Source organism: Pelophylax lessonae, assembly GCF_965119305.1.
Source record: "Pelophylax lessonae genome assembly, chromosome: 9".
Lineage (NCBI taxonomy): Eukaryota > Metazoa > Chordata > Amphibia > Anura > Ranidae > Pelophylax > Pelophylax lessonae.
Window position 1 is genome coordinate 174,525,770 of NC_138776.1, and position 22,578 is coordinate 174,548,347.

At 46.8% G+C, this 22,578-nt stretch overlaps 1 long non-coding RNA gene across 1 annotated transcript in view; it reads left to right on the top strand.

Annotated features, from left to right (window-relative positions):
- The window catches only part of LOC309564718, a 181,912-nt gene that overhangs the window by 40,587 nt on the left and 118,747 nt on the right, over positions 1-22,578 (top strand). The gene's annotated exons all lie outside the window — the stretch shown is intronic.

Here is a 22,578-nt window from a genome sequence, read left to right on the forward strand (position 1 = left end):
ATCGCCCGAACAACATCCAAGGAATGAAAAGCCACCTCCTTCTGATGTTTAGGCTTCGCACAAAGCGAAGGCAAGACAATGTCCTCATTGAGGTGAAATTCAGAAATTCTCTTCGGAAGAAAAGATGGGTTAGGTCGCAAGACCACCTTATCCAAGTGAATCACCAAATACGGAGACTTGCAGGACAAGGCCGCCAGCTCCGACACCCTGCTAGCCGAAGTAATCGCTACTAAGAAGGCAACCTTCTTGGACAACAAAGACAACGAGATCTCCCTGATATTCTCAAAAGGAGCATGTTGTAACACGGACAGAACAAGGTTCAAATCCCACGGAGGCAAAGGCTCCCTCCTAGGAGGGACCAAATGTCGCACCCCTTGAACAAAGGTGCTAACCAAAGAGTTAGACGCCACAGGACGTTGAAAAAGAATGGCCAGCGCAGAAATCTGACCCTTAATCGTGGCCAGCGCCAAACGCTGGTCCACTCCAGTTTGGAGGAAAGCCAACACTCTCGATACCGAGTATGAGCGAGGGGAATACCCCCTGGACTCACACCAGGTAAAATACGCCTTCCAAGTACGGTAGTAAATCTTCCCCGAAGAGGCCTTCCTGGCCTTGATCAAAGTGGGAATGACCTCAGGGGAGAGACCCCTATCCTTCAGGACCTGGCTTTCAACAGCCAGGCCGTTAGAGCCAGCGACTGTAAAGCAGGATGGAATATCGGCCCTTGAGACAGAAGGTCCGCTCGAAGAGACAGACGCCACGGAGTGTCGACCGCCAGATTCACGAGGTCTGCGTACCAAGACCGGCGAGGCCAGTCCGGTGCCACCTGAATCACCGTTTTCGGTTCCGAGGCCAACCTGCGAAGGAACCTGGACAGCAGCTGAATCGGTGGAAAGGCATACATCAGACGATACTGATGCCAGGGCGTCACTAACGTGTCCGAGGCGCCTGCCCGAGGATCGCGCATCCTTGCCACGAACCTTTCCACCTTGTGATTTAGACAAGACGCGAACAGGTCCACATCTGGGGACCCCCACTTCGCGCATAACATCTGGAAGACATCCGGGTGAAGGGACCATTCTCCCTGGTCCAGAGTCTGGCGGCTCAGATAATCCGCCTGCCAGTTTTCCACCCCCGGAATGTGAACTGCAGAGATCGCCGGGATGTGCGTCTCGGCCTAAGACAGAATGTCGGCTACTTCCCGAGCCGCCCGGGCACTCCTGGTGCCTCCTTGGTGGTTGATGTAGGCCACCGCTGTGGCATTGTCCGTCTGCACCCGAACTGGACGGCCCTGAAGCCTGTCCGTCCAACGCAGAAGACAGAGAGATATCGCCCGCAATTCCAGAATGTTGATCGGAAGGGAGGATTCCTCCTCCGACCAAGTTCCCTGGGCGGACAAAACGCCCAGAACACCACCCCAGCCGGACAGGCTGGCATCCGTGGTAATCACCGTCCATGACAAAGGACGAAAGGACTTGCCCCCCGACACCGCCGGGGACTGGAGCCACCACAAAAGACCCCTTCGGGTGAGATGGCATAACGACAGCCGCAGATCCAGAGATTGCGGACGCCCGTCCCACTTGGCCAGGACTTCCGCCTGAAGCTCCCGTGTGTGAAACTGGGCGAAGGGAATCGCCTCGAAGGCCGAAACCATCAATCCCAGACACCTCATACACGTCCGGAGGGACGAGCACTGATTGTCCCTGAGGGACCTGACTTCGCACTGAAGTGTCCAATGCTTGTCTTCCGGCAGGAAGACCTTCGCTTGAACAGAGTCCAGAATCATCCCCAGGTAGGGAAGACGAACCGACGGACACAACGTCGATTTTGGAAAATTTATCGTCCAACCGACGAAATGCCCTGGGCCCTCAGTAAAGCCAGAACCGGCGCAAGCACCTTGGTGAAAACCCGCGGAGCCGAAGCGAGACCGAAGGGTAACGCCACAAATTGATAATGACCCTCCGCAATGGCAAATCGAAGGTACCTCTGGTGACCCTCGAAAATGGGGATGTGTAGGTACGCATCCTTCAAGTCGATGGAGGCCATGAATTCCCCCGGAACCAGGGCAGCCACCACCGAGCGCAGGGATTCCATGCGAAACGTGCGAACCCGCACAAAGCGGTTCAGAGCTTTTAAGTCCAGAATCGGACATACTTTGCCCTCCTTTCTGGGCACAGTGAACAGATTGGAGTAGAACCCCCGAAATCTGTCCCGATGAGGCACCGGAACCACCACTCCCTGGGCCCGCAGGTCCCGCACCGCCAGGTGCAGATCCTGCAAGCGCTCCGGAGTCAGCTGAAGGTTTGAGGGGAAAAATCTGCCCGTCGGCCGAGAGAGAAACTCGATCTTGTATCCAGATCGAACAATTTCCTGAACCCACCTGTCCCGAATGCGGTCCAGCCAGGGTTGAAGAAAACCGAACAAACGTCCCCCCACCCCAGAAACGGGTGAGGGCGCCCCTTCAGGCCGCATTGTTGTGGGCAGCGGATCCGGACTGGCCGGACTTCTGCTTACCCGCCCACGGCTTCTTCTGGGAGCCTTGGCCTTTGAAGGGCTTGCCCTTATAGTGCGACCGAAAGGCACGAAAGGACCCCTGAGAGGGCCTAAACGAAGCATTCTTCTTACCGCGAACAAACTTAGTCTTGTTAGATTGGGGCAAGAGAGTGCTCTTACCCCAAGAAATACCCTTTATCAGGGTATCCAAAGATTCGCCAAAAAGGCGGGATCCCGCGTAGGGCAAATTTGCCAGAGTCTTGCGAGAAGATTGGTCAACAGACCAACATTTCAACCATATCAGGCGACGGTTCAAGACCGCCACACTAGAAAGACGCGCAGCCAAAGGGACTAAATCCAAGTCCGCATCACACAAATACATGACATCCTGATGAATTTGATCCACCATAGCCAAAGTTGTCGGCGGGGCAGAGTCAGCCACCAGAGTGCGCCGGAGCACCTGCGTCCAATCCGCAATAGCCTGGGCTGCCATAATGGAAGCAAAAATAGGCTTCAGCATAGAGCCAGCAACCGTATAAGCATGACGGGCCAGAGATTCCAATCTCCTGTCCGTCGGGTCCCGGAACACCGGGGTATCCTCAGCAGGGATCGCAGTTGATTTATTCAAAATCGCCACCGCGTGATCCACCTGAGGCGGTACACACCAACGCTCATCAGTAGCCGGTGTAAAGGGATAACGCAGCTTGAATCTACTCGGCACAGCAAAAGGCTTTTTTAAATTGCGCCATTGCTCATCAACCGCGCGCTGAAATTCCGTAGAGCAAGGAAAAACCTGCGATGTTTTGCGTTTTCTCTGCGTCCCATAAGAGGACATCAAAGCAGGAGGTCATGGGTCATCCTGCAAATGCAGTGTTTCCTTGATAGAAGCAACCAACTCATCCATGAGTGCAAGCTCTTCAGACGAGACAGGGGGAGAATTATCAACCCCTTCCACCTCAGCCTCCCCGTCAGACCCCACGAGGTCTAGGGATGAGTGAGACCCTGAGAAGGGCACTCCAGCCATAGCAGCCCCATCGCCCTCTGAATCAGAGGAAATAGACACCCTGGGCCGTTTTGTGGATCGATCAGCCACCAGCATCTGCACCTGAGCAGCCAAGTTTGCCACAATAGTGGCCAGATCAGCCCCCTCGGGGGAAGCAGCAGCCCCTTGGCCCCCCACCAGGGTGGGAGGAAACTTGCAATCCTGAGAATCCATGCCCCAGCAAAAAATTAATAAAGGGTACTGCCCCTTTAAGATCGCGGTGAGCGCTGCCCACCGCACCCACCGAACACACTGACCCCCACAGGGATAATAAACTGGGCAAGGAATACAGGAAAAAAAAGAGATATAAAACCTGGAGAGCTCACACAGGCTGCTGCACCGATCGCTGTGCCAGAGGAAAAGGAAGTGATGCAAGACTGACCGCCCCCATGAAGCCTCTGCAAGGCTACACAAACATGGCCGCTCGGCTGAGGACAAAACCCTGGGCAAAGAGAACATGGCACTGACATGTGGGATCGATCGCCGCTCAAAATGGCAGCGTTTGGCGCCAAAAACGTGTGCGGTACCACACAGGACCTTCCACCATAATTATTTTCCCAAGAAAAATGGCGGATCGCCGCAGCGATCGCCGCACAGCATGTCTAAAAATCTTACTGCTTCACATGACACCCAGCAGAGCGGCAGAGCCCCCCCTCACAGCCCACACACAGGCAGCAAGTGCACACAGGAGCTGACAGGGAGCACAGCAGTCACACAGACATGCAGGGTCACACAGTCCCAGACTGACACCCAAAAAAGACAGGTCCCCACATAGAGATACACTTACCAGTCCGGATGGCGTGGGGAGCCTGCTCCAGTGACCAAACCGCAGTACTGAGGACAGGGAGTGTCGCAAGCATGACGCAGTGGAGTTGCGGTGCGAAACCGCAATGGCGTCCAGTGAGGTAGCCACCTCACCGATAGCATCCCTGCAGCGAACAGGGATGGGTCGTTCAATGTGCCAGGGCAAAACCTAAGCTGAACGCTCGATGGCAGGCTGGGAAGCCCCTGGCCCTGAGCCCTGGGATCCAGGGTGGCCAGACTGAGACCCAGCTCCGCACGATTATCTTCATCAGAAGAACTAACTAATGCTGGAAATAAACAGCTAAGGAAAAGAAAGAGAAAAAAACTTCAAATAAAATCAAAAAGAGAGAAAAGTGGCTGAGACTAAGAGCCCCAGCACAGGAACAGCCTGCACTCCTGAGCTAGGCATATGAAACTGAGTTGGTATGCAGGAAGCAAGGAGGTATTGACTGAGGGGACCACCCCCTGGGGGTGGGATATGCTAAAAGCTTTGATATTAATATATTCTGTTGCCTAACACTCCTACGGAGCAAAGGTCAATAACCCCATTAGTGACGAATATGAAGAGGCGGCGACTGTCGGAGTACGTAAGAGAAATGTAATTTAAACTTGCTCACGGCTGTAATGTATTGTCGGCTCCTGGCAATACAGATATAAAAAATGAAATAAACGGCGTAGGCCACAATTTAAAAAAAAAAACGGCGTGGGGTCCCCCCCCAAAATCCATATCAAACTCGTATCTGAGCATGCCCCCACCCCTCCTGAACCATAGCAGGCCACATGCCCTCGACATGGGGGGGGTGGGTCCCTCTTCCCAGCAACCCTGGGCTGTGGTTGTCGGGGTCTGTGGGTGGGGGACTTATCGGAATCTGGAAGCCCCCTTTAACTAGGGGACCACAAGATCCTGCCCCCCTATGTTAATGGGTATAGGGTACATCGTACCCCTACCCATTCACCGGGCAGACGGCTGGTAGCCTCTGAAGAGACAAAGCGTTTTTGAATTTATTTTTCTTTTTAATAAAGGACTTGTCAAAAACTGTGTTCTGTGGTTTTTACTTTTTTACACTTTTTTGGTAAATGGGGCGGGAACTGGGGCCACCTATTTTAAAAGGGGGTTTTCAGATTGCGATAAGCCCCCCACTCGCATACCCCCACAACCACAGCCCAGGGTTCTTGGGAAGAGGACCTTGTCCCCATATGGGGACAAGGTGCTTTGGGGGGCACCCTTCCCATGTTGAGGGCAAACGGCCTGGTATGGTTCAGGTGGGTGGGGGGGGGGGGGGTCACTCGCTCATCCCCCACCTTTCCTGGCCTGTCTGGCTGCATGCTCAGATAAGAATCTGGTATGGATTTTAGGGGGGCCCCATGCCATTTTTTTTTTAAATTTTGGTATGGAGTTTATGTTAAAATCAGTACCAGACCCAAAGGGCTTGGTATGGATTATGGGGGGGGGGGGGGACCCTACGCCCTTTTTTAAAAAATTATTTTGATGTGGAGTTCCTCTTAAAATCTATACCAGACCCAAAGGGCTTGGTATAGATTTTGGGGGGGAGCCCACACCATTTTTTTTTTTTTTTAGATTCTGTCATAGGGTTCCCCTTAACCACTTAAATACAGGGCACTTTTCACCCTCCTCCTGCCCTGACCAATTTTCAGCTTTCAGTGCTCATTGGCATTTATGGGAAATCTTGGTCAGCATGACGTGGCACTGCTCTCCGTATTTAACATTGGCATCTATGGGAAATATTGGTCAGCCTGGCATTGCACTGCTCCCAAACCATAAGTGACAGGGACACAAAACTTGGGGAGCACCGAGAGGGGACTCAGGACTACAACATATTCATACATTTTAAAGTGGAGTATGCCTGTACACTACGCTGACTGCACTAATCTAACTCAACTCACTATCCACTAACTACCTGCCTAATCTCCATTATCACACACTATACATGGCTGCCATGTAAGCAGCAGCCTTATGTAGTGTGGGACGTGGACTTAGGCCCTCAGCCATGATTGGCCAAAGGCACCCTCAGGACATTGTGCTGTGATTGGCCAAAGCATACAGGTCAGGTGCATGCTTTGGCCAATCATCAGCAATCAATGCACTGCAACATCGCAGTGCATTATGGGGCGCTCATTGGCGGGCGAACTTCCCGCCGAACGCCCCGTTTGTTCATGCGTTCTGCGAACACACGAACAGCTAATGTTCGAGTCGAAACACAGAACCCATCCCTAGTGAAAATCTTCTACAACAGTATAGCTATAATGTTGAACGCAAAATGTAATCATATGTAAAGTACCCCCATTAACCCTGTTATGTATTCATTTGAAATAACTTTAACCACTTGCCGCCTGCCGCCGTCATATCACGGCGGAGCGGTGCGACCATTGTTCTGGGCCGCCGTCAAGTAAAAGCACAAAAATAAAGGTCCCCACACAGTCCAATTTCCGCCTGCCGAGTCGCGGTAACATCACGCAAACATCGCATGACACCCAAAAAAGGTACAAGAGTTTCTTTGGGGCGTCATGCGTTGTTTGCACAATGTTAACGCGATTCAGCAGGCGGAAATCGCGGCAACATCGCACAGCGTTTGGGGTGCTATTGCAAATCATGGGCAACGCACTGGCGCCCCGCGATTTGCAATGATTTCCGGATCGCGGTGATTCTGCCCGCGATTGCTACGCTCACATGTGAACGTAGCCTAAATTTCCCCTGTCACCAGAGACTGCCATCAGTACCGCCGTGCACCATCGCCCGTCACCTGTCACCCATCGGTGACCATCGCCCGTCACCTGTCACCCCATCAATCACCGTCACCTGTCACCCCATCAGTCATCGTCACCTGTCACCCCATCAGTCATCGTCACCTGTCACCCCATCAATCATCGTCACTTGTCACCCCATCAGTGATCGTCATCTGTCACCCCATCAATCATCGTCACTTGTCACCCCATCAGTGATCGTCATATGTCACCCCATCAGTGATCGTCATCTCTCACCCCATCAATCATTGTCACCTGTCACCCCATCAGTGATCGTCATCTGTCAACCCAGCAATCATCGTTGCCTGTCACCCCATCAGTGATCGTCATCTGTCAACCCATCAATCATCGTTGCCTGTCACCCCATCAGTCATCGTCATCTGTCAACCCATCAGTGACCGTCACTTGCCACCTATCAGTCACCTGCCACCCATCAGTGATCATCCGCAGTCAACCGTCACCCGTCAAACAGCCCATCACAGCCAGCATGTCAAAAAGGATGTACAGCAGCGAGGAGGCCCTTCAGGTCCTCTCCATGACTGATGAGAGCACCGGGGAGCTCTCATCATTATCCGAATCCATATCCAAATCTGATTCAGAATTAGAAATCGCTAATAGTAGCAGGGCGGAGATGGACTCGGACTATTCCTGTACAGTTTCCTTTATAGAATGTATTTTGGGGTGCAATTTTTGCTATATACATGCAACCACTTACCGACCGCCTAATGACTATATACATCGGTCATTAAAAGCTAAATACTGGGGTTATGGCAGCAGATAGCTGTCATAACCCCGGTATTTTTTTAAACGGCGGGCGGTTGGCTTTCAGATAAGGGTGGTCCCAATGGCAGATTCGCCGCGGAATTACCCTTACGGTGCAGGGGAAGAGGTGCCCCCCCCCCTCCAGCCGCGTCCCACAGGTTTTCCCAGCTTACCGCACCCGGATCCTCAGAAACAGGAAGTCGAGAGAGGGCAAGATGGCCCTCACTCGACTCTATGGTCTTGGAGGACCGGAGCTACGTCAAAAGTCGTTGCCTAGCAACCGGTTTAAAGGCCCTTTTTTTTTTCAACAATTTTTTTTTTCTTTTTTAGTGTAGTTGTGAGGTCTTTTTGACCCCAGATCTCACAATAAAGAGGACCTGTCATGCCTATTTCTATTACAAGGGATGTTTACATTCCTTGTAATAGGAATAAAAATGATCAAAACATTTTTTTTTTAAAACTGTGTAAAAATAAAAAAATAATAAATAAAATAAATAGGAAAAAAAAATGAAAGCGCCCTGTCCCGTTAGCTCGCCCGCAGAAGCGAATGCATACCCAAGTCCCGCCCACATATGTAAACGGTGTTCAAACCACACATGTGAGGTATCGCCGCGATCATTAGAGCGAGAGCAATAGTTTGAGCCCTAGACCTCCTCTGTAACTCTTAGCTAGTAACCTGTAGAAATTTTTAAAATGTTGCCTATGGGGATTTTTAAGTACCAATGTTTGGCGCCATTCGGTGAGCGTGCGCAATTTTGAAGCATGACATGTTGGGTATCTAATTACTCGGCATAACATTATCTTTCACATTATGGTAAACAATTGGGCTAAATTTACTGTTTTCTTATATTTTAATTAAAAAAAGTGAATATTTCTCAAAAAAATTGCATTTGGAAGACTATGATGTCAGACCAAATATGGTGTGATAAAAAATATTGCAACAATCTCCATTTTATTCACTAGTGTCTCTGCTAAAAAAAAATATATAACGTTTGGGGGTTTTAAGTAGTTTTCTAGCAAAAAAAATGATTTTAGCTTTTAAACACCAAGTGTAAAAAATAGGCCCAGTCTTAAAAGTGAATAAATGGACAACTTTGTGTAAAGTGCTACTTGGATGTTAGGCCTCTGTATGTGGTTAGGCTGTGTAAAAGTGTTACACATGTGGTATCGCCATACTCAGGAGAAATAGCAGAATGTATTTTGGGGTGCAATTTTTGATATGTACATGCTATGTGTTGGAAATATTTAATAAATGGACAACTTTGTGTAAAAAAAAAAAATGCATTTTCATTTTCTTTCCACAGTTTCCAAAAACTTGTGGAAAAAAATGACACGTTCAAAAGACTCATTATGCCTCAAAAATTATACGTTGGGGTGTTTGCTTTCCAAAATGGGGTCATTTTATGGGGGTTTCCATTGTCCTGGTGCTCCAGGGCCTTCAAAAGTGCGATAGGTTGTCAGGAAATTATATGTGTAATTTATGCTCCTAGAATGCCGGACGTTGCTACTTGGATGTTAGACCTCTGTATGTGGCCAGGCTGTGAAAAAGTCTCACACATGTGGTATCGCCATACTCAGGAGGAGTAGTAGAATGTGTTTTGGGGTGTAGTTCCAAGTATACATATGCTGTGTGAGAGAAATAACCTGTTAATACGTCAATTTGTAAAAATAAAAATCTTAATTTTGCAAAGAATTGTGGGAAAAAATTACAACTTCAAAAAACTCACCATGCCCCTTATTAAATACCTTGGAATGTCTACTTTCCAAAAAGGGGTCTTTTGGGGGTATTTGTACTTTCCTGACTTTTTAGTGTCTCAAGAAATGAGATAGGCCTTCAGTACATCAGGTGTGATCAAGTGTGATCAATTTTCAATGAATAGCACCATAGTTTGTGGACTCTATAACTTTCACAAAGACCAAATAATATATACTTATTTGGGTTATTTTTACCAAAGATAAGTAGCAGTATAAATTTTGGCCAAAATTTGTGAAGAAAAATTACTAATTTGCAAAATTTTATGACAGAAACAGAAAATTGTGAAGAAAAATTCATTTTTTCACAATATTTTCAGCCTTTTTTTATTTATAGCACAAAAAATAAAAAACCCAGTAGTGATTAAATACCATCAAAAGAAAGCTCTATTTGTGTGAATTTTTTTATGGGTACAGTGTTGCATGACTGAGTAATTGTCATTCAAAGTGTGAGAGCGCTGAAAGCTGAAAATCGGTCTGGGCAGGAAGGGGGTGAAAGTGCACTGTAGGCAAGGGGTTAAACATGTAAAAAAAAATCACAATACACGCCCAAAAGGGGCAACTATTAAAATACATGTCACACATGAGTGATATTATAGAAAATATCACTATGAACACTTATACATTTGTAGCAATTGACAAAGATATTATCCTAATTGCTGGTCACCAGCTGGTTGACCAGCAATTATAGGTGTATAGGTGTTCATGGTGATATTTCCTAAATAAATCAAGTCTGACATGTATTTTAATAGTTGCCCCTTTTGGGTGTGTATTGTGATTTTTGACATGTTTAAATAAAGACAATTCTTTATACATTGTCGGTCTCATGTTAGTGCCAATAAAGTCCATCATAGCAGGATTATGTCTTGTTAATTTTGTTAGTATACACTCTACTAGGATGCAGCATTGGTAAAGGTCTCCCTTTTTTACTTTTCTAAGGTGAAAGCAAGTTCTCGCTAAAGGTGCTTAAAATACTGAATGAACCCTCTCCACACTGCTATACACCCTTCTAGAAAACTTTACATAAAAACAGGGATTTTTAGTTCACATGAATTGTAATGCATTGCAATACATGTTTAAGCTGGCCAACTGCGTCAAAGTAATCCCTCTCTGGCCAGACCTACACTACACTATACTACTCTACACTACACTACTTTACACCTACCTACTCCCCTCCACCCTGCCATAATCCCTCTCTCTGTGCGGCCCCGACGGGCTTGCAACTCTCTCTCTGTCTCTTTGGCCTCACTGGGCTCACAGCTCTCTCTCTCTCTCTCTCTCTCTCTCTCTCTGTCTCTTTGGCCTCGCCGGGGCTCACAGCTCTCTCTCTGTCTCTTTTGCCTCGCCGGACTCACAGCTCTCCCTCTCTCATTCTGTGGCCCCGCCAGGATCACAGCTCTCTCTTTCTGTCTGCGGCCCCGTCAGGCTTACAGCTCTCTCTCTCTCGGTGGCGGCACCAGGCTCGCAGTTCTCTCTCATCGGTCCTGATATTTGCGGGAATGTAGATATTTATTGTAATCTTCAGTATACATGTCGGGATTCGAACCAGTGACCAGCCACATCCCAGCTGGTTGACCAGCAATTATAGGTGTATAGGTGTTCATGGTGATATTTCCTATATAAATCAAGTCTGACATGAATTTTAATAGTTGCCCCTTTTGGGTGTGTATTGTGATTTTTGACATGTTTAAATAAAGACAATTCTTTATACATTGTCTGTCTCCTGTTAGTGCCAATAAAGTCCATCATAGCAGGATTATGTCTTGTTAATTTTGTTAGTATACACTCTACTAGGATGCGGCATTGGTAAAGGTCTCCCTTTTTTTACTTTTCTAAGGTGAAAGCAAGTTCTCGCTAAAGGTGCTTAAAATACTGAATGAACCCTCTCCACACTGCTATACACCCTTCTAGAAAACTTTACATAAAAACAGGGATTTTTAGTTCACATGAATTGTAATGCATTGCAATACATGTTTAAGCTGGCCAACTGCGTCAAAGTAATCCCTCTCTGGCCAGACCTACACTACACTATACTACTCTACACTACACTACTTTACAATAAGCTAATCCCCTCCACCCTGCCATAATCCCTCTCTCTGTGCGGCCCCGACGGGCTTGCAACTCTCTCTCTGTCTCTTCGGCCTCACCAGGCTCACGGCTCTCTCTCTCACTGTCTCTTTGGCCTCACAGGGTCCACGGCTCTCTCTCTCTGTCTCTTTGGCCTCACCGGGCTCACAGCTCTCTCTCTCTCTCTCTCTCTCTGTCTCTTTTGCCTCGCCAGGCTCACAGCTCTCTCTTTCTGTCTGCAGCCCAGCCGGGCTTACAGCTCTCTCTCTCTGTCTCTTTGGCCTCACCAGGCTCACGGCTCTCTCTCTCTCTGTCTCTGGCCTCACCGGGCTCACGGCTCTCTCTCTGTCTCTTTTGCCTCGCCAGGCTCACAGCTCTCTCTTTCTGTCTGCAGCCCAGCCGGGCTTACAGCTCTCTTTCTCTGTCTCTTTGGCCTCACCAGGCTCACGGCTCTCTCTCTCTCTGTCTCTGGCCTCACCGGGCTCACGGCTCTCTCTCTGTCTCTTTGGCCTCACCGGGCTCACAGCTCTCTCTCCGTCTCTTTGGCCTCACCGGGCTCACGGCTCTCTCTCTCACTGTCTCTTTGGCCTCACCGGGCCCACGGCTCTCTCTCTCTCTGTCTCTTTTGCCTCGCCAGGCTCACAGCTCTCTCTTTCTGTCTGCAGCCCAGCCGGGCTTACAGCTCTCTCTCTCTCTGTCTCTTTGGCCTCACCAGGCTCACGGCTCTCTCTCTCTCTGTCTCTGGCCTCACGGCTCTCTCTCTGTCTCTTTTGCCTCGCCAGGCTCACAGCTCTCTCTTTCTGTCTGCAGCCCAGCCGGGCTTACAGCTCTCTCTCTCTCTGTCTCTTTGGCCTCACCAGGCTCACGGCTCTCTCTCTCTCTGTCTCTGGCCACACCGGGCCCACGGCTCTCTCTCTCTGTCTCTTTGGCCTCACCGGGCTCACAGCTCTCTCTCTCTCTCTCTGTCTCTTTTGCCTCGCCAGGCTCACAGCTCTCTCTTTCTGTCTGCAGCCCAGCCGGGCTTACAGCTCTCTCTCTCTCTGTCTCTTTGGCCTCACCAGGCTCACGGCTCTCTCTCTCTCTGTCTCTGGCCTCACCGGGCTCACGGCTCTCTCTCTGTCTCTTTGGCCTCACCGGGCTCACAGCTCTCTCTCCGTCTCTTTGGCCTCACCGGGCTCACGGCTCTCTCTCTGTCTCTTTGGCCTCGCCAGGCTCATGGCTCTCTCTCTGTCTCTTTTGCCTCGCCAGGCTCACAGCTCTCTCTTTCTGTCTGCAGCCCCGCTGGGCTTACAGCTCTCTCTCTCTCTCTGTGGCCGTAGCAGGCTCACAGTTCTCTCTCATCGGCCCTGATATTTGCAGGAATGTAGATATTTATTGTAAGCTTCAGTAAACCTGTCTGGATTTGAACTCGTGACCAGCCACATCCCATGCAGTAGCCCTGCTTACAAGGCTACTGTCCTCTCTACGCATTCCTCCCTGAAGCCTATTATTCAACCCTAGTCTTGCCAAGCCTTGCTCATCACCCTTGTTTCCCCACAGCTGGTACTTCCCATATAAGTCCAGCCCCTTTCACTCCAGCTTGCTGATTATTGAGCTCCTGAGCCTTGATCAAGTTCTCCTCACCTGCTGCTCTTGCCTATTACCACATATCCACTGCTGACCAGGAATTGACTACCGACTACTCTTCTGCTTTGTCCCTACCTACTGAACTGCTACCTCCGTTGCCGATCCCTATTGTCTGACCACGCTTACTGCTGCCCACCCCAACCTTTGGCCCATCTGACTTCTCTCTGGTTATCCCTTGTCTGCTCCTCCGCCTCCGGACCGAACCTGCACTCTGCCTGGCTGGGTGATCCTGGGGACCGCGAGCTGGTGTTAGCTTGCAGCGCAGTCTATCCCCACCATCAGGGGCTCTAGTGAAAACCAGCTAGCACTTAGTTTCCGCACTTCAGGTGAACCTGTGTCCTCATCAAAGTACTAGGAATAAATCCTGCGAGCGACCCTGAGGCTCTAAATCAGACGCTCCACTTCTCATAATAGTGTGCTTATTTGAAATAAATATATAGTGTTGCGCAAGTAAAAAATTATTAAATTAATTAAAACAAAGAGAAAAGGAAGAATCAGCGCAAGATGTCCCTACTGGATGAACCATAAATATAAGATTAAAACTAATAGAAAGATAAATACTTCTTAAAATCTTCTATAATCATAAAAATGTAAATGATGTGCAGCCGTAAAAAATCAAGTGCTTATTTGTGAAATAAAAGTTGATGATAAAAATACTTTTAAAAAGATATTGTTATTTACTTGCTATTTCACTGGCACATTTATTGTTATTCATTTGCTATTTTCACTGGCACATTATCAACTTTATTTTATATACCTGTTGTACAGCCTGCTTGGTTGTAGGGGTTCACACTTCAGAGGGCACTTACCCGATTTTCATTTATCACTTCATCTATTATCTGAATAAGATTTTTCACTTTCACATACCCATTGTGCAACCTTTTGGTTGTAGGGGTTCACTCTTCAGAGGGCACTCACTTGAGTTTTTCACATCACTTCATCTATTATCTCATTAAGACGTTTTCTTTTTTATCTTAATTGTTTATCTATAGGAGCACTTTTGTATATCATTTTAAAAGTATTTTTATCATCAACTTTTATTTCACAAATAAGCACTTGATTATTTACGGCTGCACATCATTTACATTTTTAGGATCATAGAAGATTTTAAAAAGTATGTATCTTTCTATTAGTTTTACTCTTATATTTATGGTTCATCCAGTAGGGACATCTTGCGCTGATTCTTCCTTTTCTCTTTGACTTACTTTGTATGTGGTGACACTAAGGAATTAGCTGCGGAGTCCGGGTGCTCCATTTTGCTATCAGCCCCCTCCTTATCCCCGCTCTTTTTTCTAGTGGTAGCGCATAGGTTTATTCTCCTATATATTTGTGTATTAAATTAATTAATTTTGTGCTTAAATAATTAAAAATCCAAAATATTCATATGTGACATATGTGTCCATATTTGGACTTTATTTATTGGCTTTTTTGCACTTTGCACACTGGACTTTTATATCTATATATTTTCTCTTTTCTATGAATATTATATTATATATTATATTTTACTACTTTATTAGCACTATTGGCACTTTAACCACTTGCCGACCTGCCGCAAGTAGATATACTGCGGCGGTCAGCCCCGGCCAGGCAAAGTGACGTATATATACGTCACTAGCCTGTGACCGGCTTGTGAGCCAATAGTGGGCGAGCGCGCACCCACTGAGGTGCGCGCCCACCCCGGCTTGTTCACTGAGGAGTCCGTGCGTGTGACCGGCGGACCCGATGTCTGCCGGTCACACTGCAATGGTCTGTAGAGAGGGAGAAAGGCAGGCGGCTTATGTAAACAAGCCGTCTGTCATTCTCCCCTGTGTAAAAATGGAGATCAGACAGTTCTACTATGTAGGACCGTTGATCTCTGTTTTTACAGTAGTAGCCATGTCCCATCACAGTTAGAAGCACGCCCCTAGGACACACTTAACCCCTCCCCCTCCAATACAGTTAACCCCTTCCCTGCCAGTGTCATTTTTACAGTAACAGTGCATATGTATAGCACTGATTACTGCAGTAATGTCACTGGTAACCCCAAAAGTGTCAAAAATGTCAGTCAAGGGTCCGATCTGTCCGCCGCAATGTCACAGTCCCGCAAAAAAAATCGCAGATCGCCGCCATTTCTCGTTAAAAAAAAACCCACCAAAAATGACAAAAATCTTTACCTTTGTTAGTAAACGCGATAACTTTTGCGCAAACCAATCAAAATACGCTTTTTGCGATTTTTTTTACCAAACATATGTAGCATAAAACAAATTGGCCGAAAATGTTAAAAAATTTTGATTTTTACATCTTTTTTTGGGAATTTCATATAAAAAAAATGTGAAAAATATTGTTATTTTTGCAAAATTTACGCTCTTTTTTTGTTTATAGCGCATGATCAAAAAATCGCACAGGTGATTAAATACCACCAAAAGAAAGCTCAGTTTGTCCGTTAAAGTCACGCAGCAAAAAATCGCAAAAAAAAACCCTGGTCAGGAAGGGGGTAAAATCTTCCGGGGCTTAAGTGGTTAATATTATGTCACATATGAATATTTTGGATTTTTATTTATTTAAGCACAAAATTAATTAATTTAATAATGTTTTATTTGCGCAACACTATATATTTATCTCATCAAAGTACTACCTGGTGTCCATCCGGTATCCAGTACAGCTACCACCGTAGCCAACCCGGATTGTCTGACCACGCCTCTGCCAGATTTCTGCACCTACTACCAGCCTGCGGTCCTTGCAACTGGGCTCCACTCCTACCTCCGGCCAGCAGTCCTCTGACTCAGGTGAGCCTGTAGGATTGTTACAATACCACACCACAGACCTGTAAAGGAAGGGAAGTAGGCGGTCCTGTCTTCCTGTTTATTAATAACTCACCAGATGTCCTCTGATTTCAGGGATCTAAATAAACAGAAAAGATGTTAGAGATAGAAGACAACATTTGGATTTCGAGTGTCAAAGTAAAAAATAAAACCTGGATTTCCAAATTCATCATATTCAAAGTGAAAAAGAAAGTTGTCGATGTCTTCTCCATGGGGCATGTCCAAGAAATCGACCCTCCGGTACACCCTTCTGGGTCCATCCTGTGAAGGAACAACATCAATCACTGCTCTGCAAAGGGGACATGAATTGCGTTGCTCCCTCCATGTTCCAATGCAGCTTGAATGAAATACATGGGAGCAGGGTAGGGTTGTAGTGTCCTCTCCTGCTTCCATTTCACTCAAGCAGATTGCACATGTGGGCAGCTCCTGATACTCCCTGGCCGGTGGTCTGGCTGGTGCTGGCTGGTCCTCAGCAATGATGCGCTCCCTTGGAGATCGACTCCTGTTGGACCTGGCGTTCTCCCGTTGCTGTCGTAGAGCAGTTCTTGACCGTGTGCGATGGGCAATTGGTGAATCCATGCCTGTAATAATAATGGATAGATTTTAGTATTTCTGTCATATAACCTTTTCTATTAGAATTTTAAACCTTAAATGACTTGTGCAAGTGTCTCATTTTTAACAGATTTCAAGTGTGATAGGTGGCTGTCTCATAGGTAAACCTGAAAATAGGAGATAATTTAACTACTTCAGCCACCGTGATGTACCCGTACGTAGCCAGATTGAAGTGGTTATACCGGGATAGGACCTGCAGCTAACGGCAACATTCCAGTATCTATTTTTTTAACCAGCAATGCTCTTTAATGTAAAAGTGATCCTAGTGGCTAATTTAGTGATAGCTAATTAGCCGCTGGATCGCGTTTACTGGCAGCGGAAGGGGCAATGTGGATTCTCCTGTTCCACTGAGGAGTCCGGGACTGAATCCAGCAGTTCCGCCAGCTAACCATAGGGATGATTGAAGATTGGAACTTCCCAAGATCTCTATAAAGAGGACCTGGCACTGCTCCAGCTATCACAAGGGATATTGTTCATCCCTTCTGAGTAGCCATAAAAGTAAACAAAAAAAATTGTAAAAAAAATTATTAAAATAAAAAAAATGGATATCCCCCCTGTCCCCCCATGGTCATGCGCAAAGGCAAATGCATACGTAGGTCACACACACACATATATCAATGGCGTTCCCACCGCACATGACACATGAGTTATTGCCTCAAACGTTGTGGCAAGAATATTATATGCAATGATTATAGCGCTAAGTGTCCTGTGTAACACTAAACTGGTAAACTGTAAAGGCTTTTAAAGCCTCGTCTATGGATAATTTATTGTGTCATTCCATTTGTTTGCTCAATTTTAAAGCTTGACATGTTAGGTGTCTATTTACGTGGCTTAACATCATATATATTTGACCAAAGAATTAGGTATTCTACTGTGTTTTTGTGCATTAAAACATATTATTGCCCTCCAAATAGATTAGCAAATGAAAAACAGCTGCGCAAATACCGTGTGATATAAAAAAAAATGCAACACCCACAATTTAATCCTCTCATGCCCCTGCTTTAAAAAAAATGTTTTGGGGTTCTAAGTAATTTTCTAGCAAAAAATGCTGATTTTATATATTTGCACCTGCGACTTTATAAATTACTACATAGTTATGACTACATAGATGGCAGAATTGATACTCGTGCCATTCAAGATATTGGCAGAGGCTCTTTATATACTTGATTATGTTTCTATATTGTATTTTTTAGAGCAATTAAAGTATTGTGTTTACGCCTATGTGCCCGCCTTTACGGGTGATTACATTAACTTGGTACACACCCTCTATTTGTCATGTAGCACCCTACAGGTAGGTGCTAGGTAAGTATATAGTGGGCCTTGTCTGCCTAACAGCAGGGCTGTGATTTGTTAGGTAGGGTGTCAGGGCTTTCAGATGTGCCTGCTGAAGGGGAAGTATCCCCACTGGCTTCTGTGAGAGGCTTCTCATAGGGCAGTGTGGGAAGCCCAATCAGGGGACAAATCCCAGCTTGTAACTACCCCAGAAGGCAGATTAGGCTGCAAATGATTCTCTGAGTGGGTATAAGTTTGGGGGAAGTGCATGACAGGGTGTCTTTGGCGGGAGCAGAGTCCCAGGAAGGAGAGTGCGGCTGTCTCTCCTCCTGTCTGAGGAAGGAGGATGTCGCGGGTTGTCGCCCGAGTATCCAGAGAGTGCTGAGTTGAGCTGAGGGGATCCGGTGTGCCGAGAACCTACGGAGAGAGAGAGAGGGGGGTCCAGTCCCAGGAAAGCCTACACAGGTTGTGAGTACTGCGGATTGCCCCTGGGGGTCTGCCTAGAGTCAGAGGGGACCACTCCAGGAGAGGTTCTGGGATCCAGTGTCAGCTAGCTGTAAAGGGGGTACCTAGGTAGAGGACCCTGAAGTTGCAAAGGGGGTACATAGTCAGTGGACCCTGAAGAGTTCAAGGTCAAAGGGGGCACCTGCAGTCTGGGCCCTGAATTGTACAGTGCGTGCCAGTTACAGTGACAGTTATACAGAGTTCTACAATATACTACCTCAAGCTGTGCCAGGCGGGGGAAAGTATTCAGTGACTTTTACTGCACAACAGTGTCAGGAGTTCTATGGTTCTCAGTCTTGGATCTACTGGACTATAAGTCAGGGATTCAACACTTCTTCTGCTATACAGAGTGTTCTCAGAGTCAGTGAGTGTTGGCTGGCGCCGGCTGGCGTCAAGGAAGCGCCAACGGGCATTTTCAGGATCAAAGTCCCAATTGTAATTAGTTTGAGCCTAAAGAAGTATGCCACTCATTCCCTTCTCCCATCCCCTTTAATTTATAATAAAAACCCAAAAACAAAGAGGCTGGAGTTGTCGCTGCTTCAGTTGTCACACCCAGGGACTCAGCTCACATGGGCTGGAGAGGATTCCGGTACTAATGGCAGACCCACATCAGGCCACAGGCCTGGAAACCAAGTTGCTACGGTCTAAAGAGTGCTTATGTCCTTTTTCTTTTTTTACTAAATGCACCAGCATTCTCTTTGTATCTCCTGTAATGTACCTGTGGTGAAAAGTGCATTCTTTGTGATATGCAGTTTCTCTATTGGTTGTTTTTTTTTCTTGTGTAAAATTTAGCGGCCTCTCGGCCCCTGGGCCTTAGCGCAGAGAGGCCGCATATTTGCGTGAATTGCAGTCATTAGCGCTTTGTAGACAACGGATTTTTGGATGACATGACAGCCAACTACGGTGGTCATGTGATCTTAAGCTATGCCCCCCCTCTGGGCATCTTAACCTCTTCATTCCTAAGCCTTTTTCTGACACTTGTTGCTTACAAGTTAAAGCCAATATCTTTTGCTAGAAAATTACCTAGAACCCCCAAACATTTTATATATATTTCTCTATCATCCATTGACAGACGCAGCTCCATATAATTCTTGACCATTGGGTTATGCTATAATACATCATACTGTATATTTTCTTGAAAACTACACTCAAACTAATTTTAGTGCACAAAATTAGACCCAGTTTTTCTGGTAAAATATAAAAGATGACGCTGTGTCCGGTAATACGTCACCAACACCAAGACTGAAAATTGCGCACTCCTGTGAAATGGCAACAACTACGGTACCTGAGATTGTCCATTGGCAACACTTTAAAAGCCTTTATAGGTTATCCGTGGGCTCAGGCACTAGAATGTTTTCTCTCACTATGAGGTTCATAGCGATACCTTACATGTGTGATGCAATCATTCTTTACATATGCATGCCAGACCTAAGCACACAATTGCATTTGGCATGATCATGGGGGCAGGCGGGAGTCATTTAAATTGTTCATTTTGAATAATATTTTTTTTTATTTGCATTTTTTTTGTTACACTCTTTTAACCACTTCCTTACCGCTGGGCGTCATATGACATCCAGGGGTTTAGGTGGGGATATCTGAATGATGGGTGCAGATGCAGGCATCATTCAGATAATATTTTTTTCAGCCTGCGATTCCCTTCACCATGAGAACAATCATAGTGGCTGTTCAGCCGTTTCATTGTTCTTATAGGTGGCGGGAGAGGACATCTCCCCCTCCCGCCGCCCTCCGGTGCTTCTATTGACTCTCCCGTGCGATCGGCATGCTGGGGAAGGAATCGGCCACCGGCGGAAGTACACCATATAGACTGCTGAGGACCAGATGGTCCCCTGCAGTCTGTTTGACTCTTGAAGGTCAGGGCATGAGGTGATGACGTCATGCCTGGCCTGGCAGTTGTTAATACCACTGTGAGCTCGGCTGGATAGCCAAGATCGTTTTTTTTTTATTTATTTTTTTTTTTATTTCAGGCTTTCCAGCCTGTAGGAGAGATCTGAGGTCTTATTGACGCCAGATCTCTCCATAAAGAGGACCTGTCATGCACTATTCCTATTACAAGGGATGTTTACAGTCCTTGTAATAGGAATAAAAGTGATAAAAAAAATAAAATATAAAAAATAAAATAAAAAAATTAAAGTGCCCTTATCCCCGCCTGCTTACATGCAGAAGAGAACGTATGCGTTCGTCATGGCCACATATGTAATATGTAAATGGCGTTCAATCCATACATGTGAGGTATCGCCGCAAACGTTAGAGTGAGAGCAACAATTCTAGCACAAGACCTCCCCTGTAACTCTAAACTGGTAACCTGTAAACTTTTTTAAAGCATTGCCTATAGAGATTTTTAGGTACCAAGGTTTGGCGTCATTCCACGAGTGTGCGCAATTTTAACCACCTCCCACCCGGGCCATTGTACATATATGGCCGGGTGGGAGTCTCGTCCTTCTGATCGGACGTTCCGGAACGTCCTTTTGAAGGAGAGAGATCGCGCCGCCGTGGGCACACGCAGCGGCGCGATCTCGATGTGCCTGTGTCCCTAGGACACAGAGCAACAAGACTCGGCAGGAGGGCCCTGTGATTGGCCCTCCTGATCACATGACGGCTGTTTCCAATCACAGCCGTCATGTAATGTCAATACAGCCGTTGTAACGGCTTCGATCTCTTCTCCTCCTGACAGATCCTGTCAGTGAGGAGAAGAGGAGAGGATCGATTCTGCAGCCGGGGTGATCAGTGAGTATTTCTAATTACTCACTGATCACAGGGGGGGTCTGTGCTGGTAATCAGATGATTGATTACCAGTGCAGCCCTGGGGGGAGGGGGTGCCACTAGAGCCACCAGGGATGCCCACCCATGACCACCAGGGATGCCCACCATGGCCACCAGGGATGGCAAACAGGGCTCAGAGAGCCTGCCAGTGGTGCCCCCCTATCAGTGCTGCCCACCAATGCCATCTATCAGTGCTGCCCACCAGTGCCCGTTATTGCCATCTATCAGTGCTGCCCACCAGTGCCCATTATTGCCCACCAGTGCTGCCTATCAGTGCCCATCAGTGCCCCCCATCAGTGCCGATCAGTGCCACCCATCAGTGCCGCCTATCAGTGCCCATCAGTGCCGCCGATCAGTCCCCATCAGTGCTGCCTATCAGTGCCCATCAGGGATGCCTATCAGTACCCACCAATGCTGCATATCAGTGCTGCATATCAGTGCCACATATCAGTGCCCATCAGTGCTGCATATCAGTGCTACCTATCAGTGCCCATCAGTGCTGCATATCAGTGCCATCCCATCAGTGCCACCCCATCAGTGTCTCCTCATCAGTGCCTGTCAGTGCGGCGTCATCAGTGCTCATCAGTGCAGGAAAAAACGTATCTATTTACAAAATTTTATAACCTAAACAAAAAAACTTTTTTTTTTTTCAAACTTTTGGGTCTTTTTTTATTTGTGCACCAAAAAAGAAAAAACCTGGCGGTGATCAAATACCACCAAAAGAAAGCTCTATTTGTGGGGAAAAAATGACATAAATTTGGTTTAGGTACAGTGTTGCATGACCGAGCAATTGTCATTCAAAATGCAACAGCGCTAAAAGCTGAAAATTGGTCTGGGAAGGAAGGGGGTTTAAGTGCCCAGTATTGAGGTGGTTAAAGCCTGACATGTTAGGTATTTATTTACTCGACATAACATAATCTTTCACATTATACAACAAAATTGGGCTAACTGTAGTGTTTTTTTTTTTTTTTTATTTATGAAAGTTTTTTTTTCCCATAAAAGCGCATCTGAAAAATTTCTGCGCGAATACCGTGTGACATAAAAAAGTTGCAATGACCACCATTTTATTCCCTAGGGTCTCTGCTAAAAAAAATATATATATAAAGTTTGCGGGTTACGAGTAATTTTCTAGCAAAAAAATGATGAATTTTACATGTAGGAGCGGAGTGCCAGAAATGGCCTGGTATGGAAGTGGTTAAAATATATTTTTTCATTGAACTTTATTGCTATTACAAGGGGTGGACAAGACCCCCTGTGATAGCTTTGGCCGGTGACAGGCACTCCTCGTGGAGAAATCAA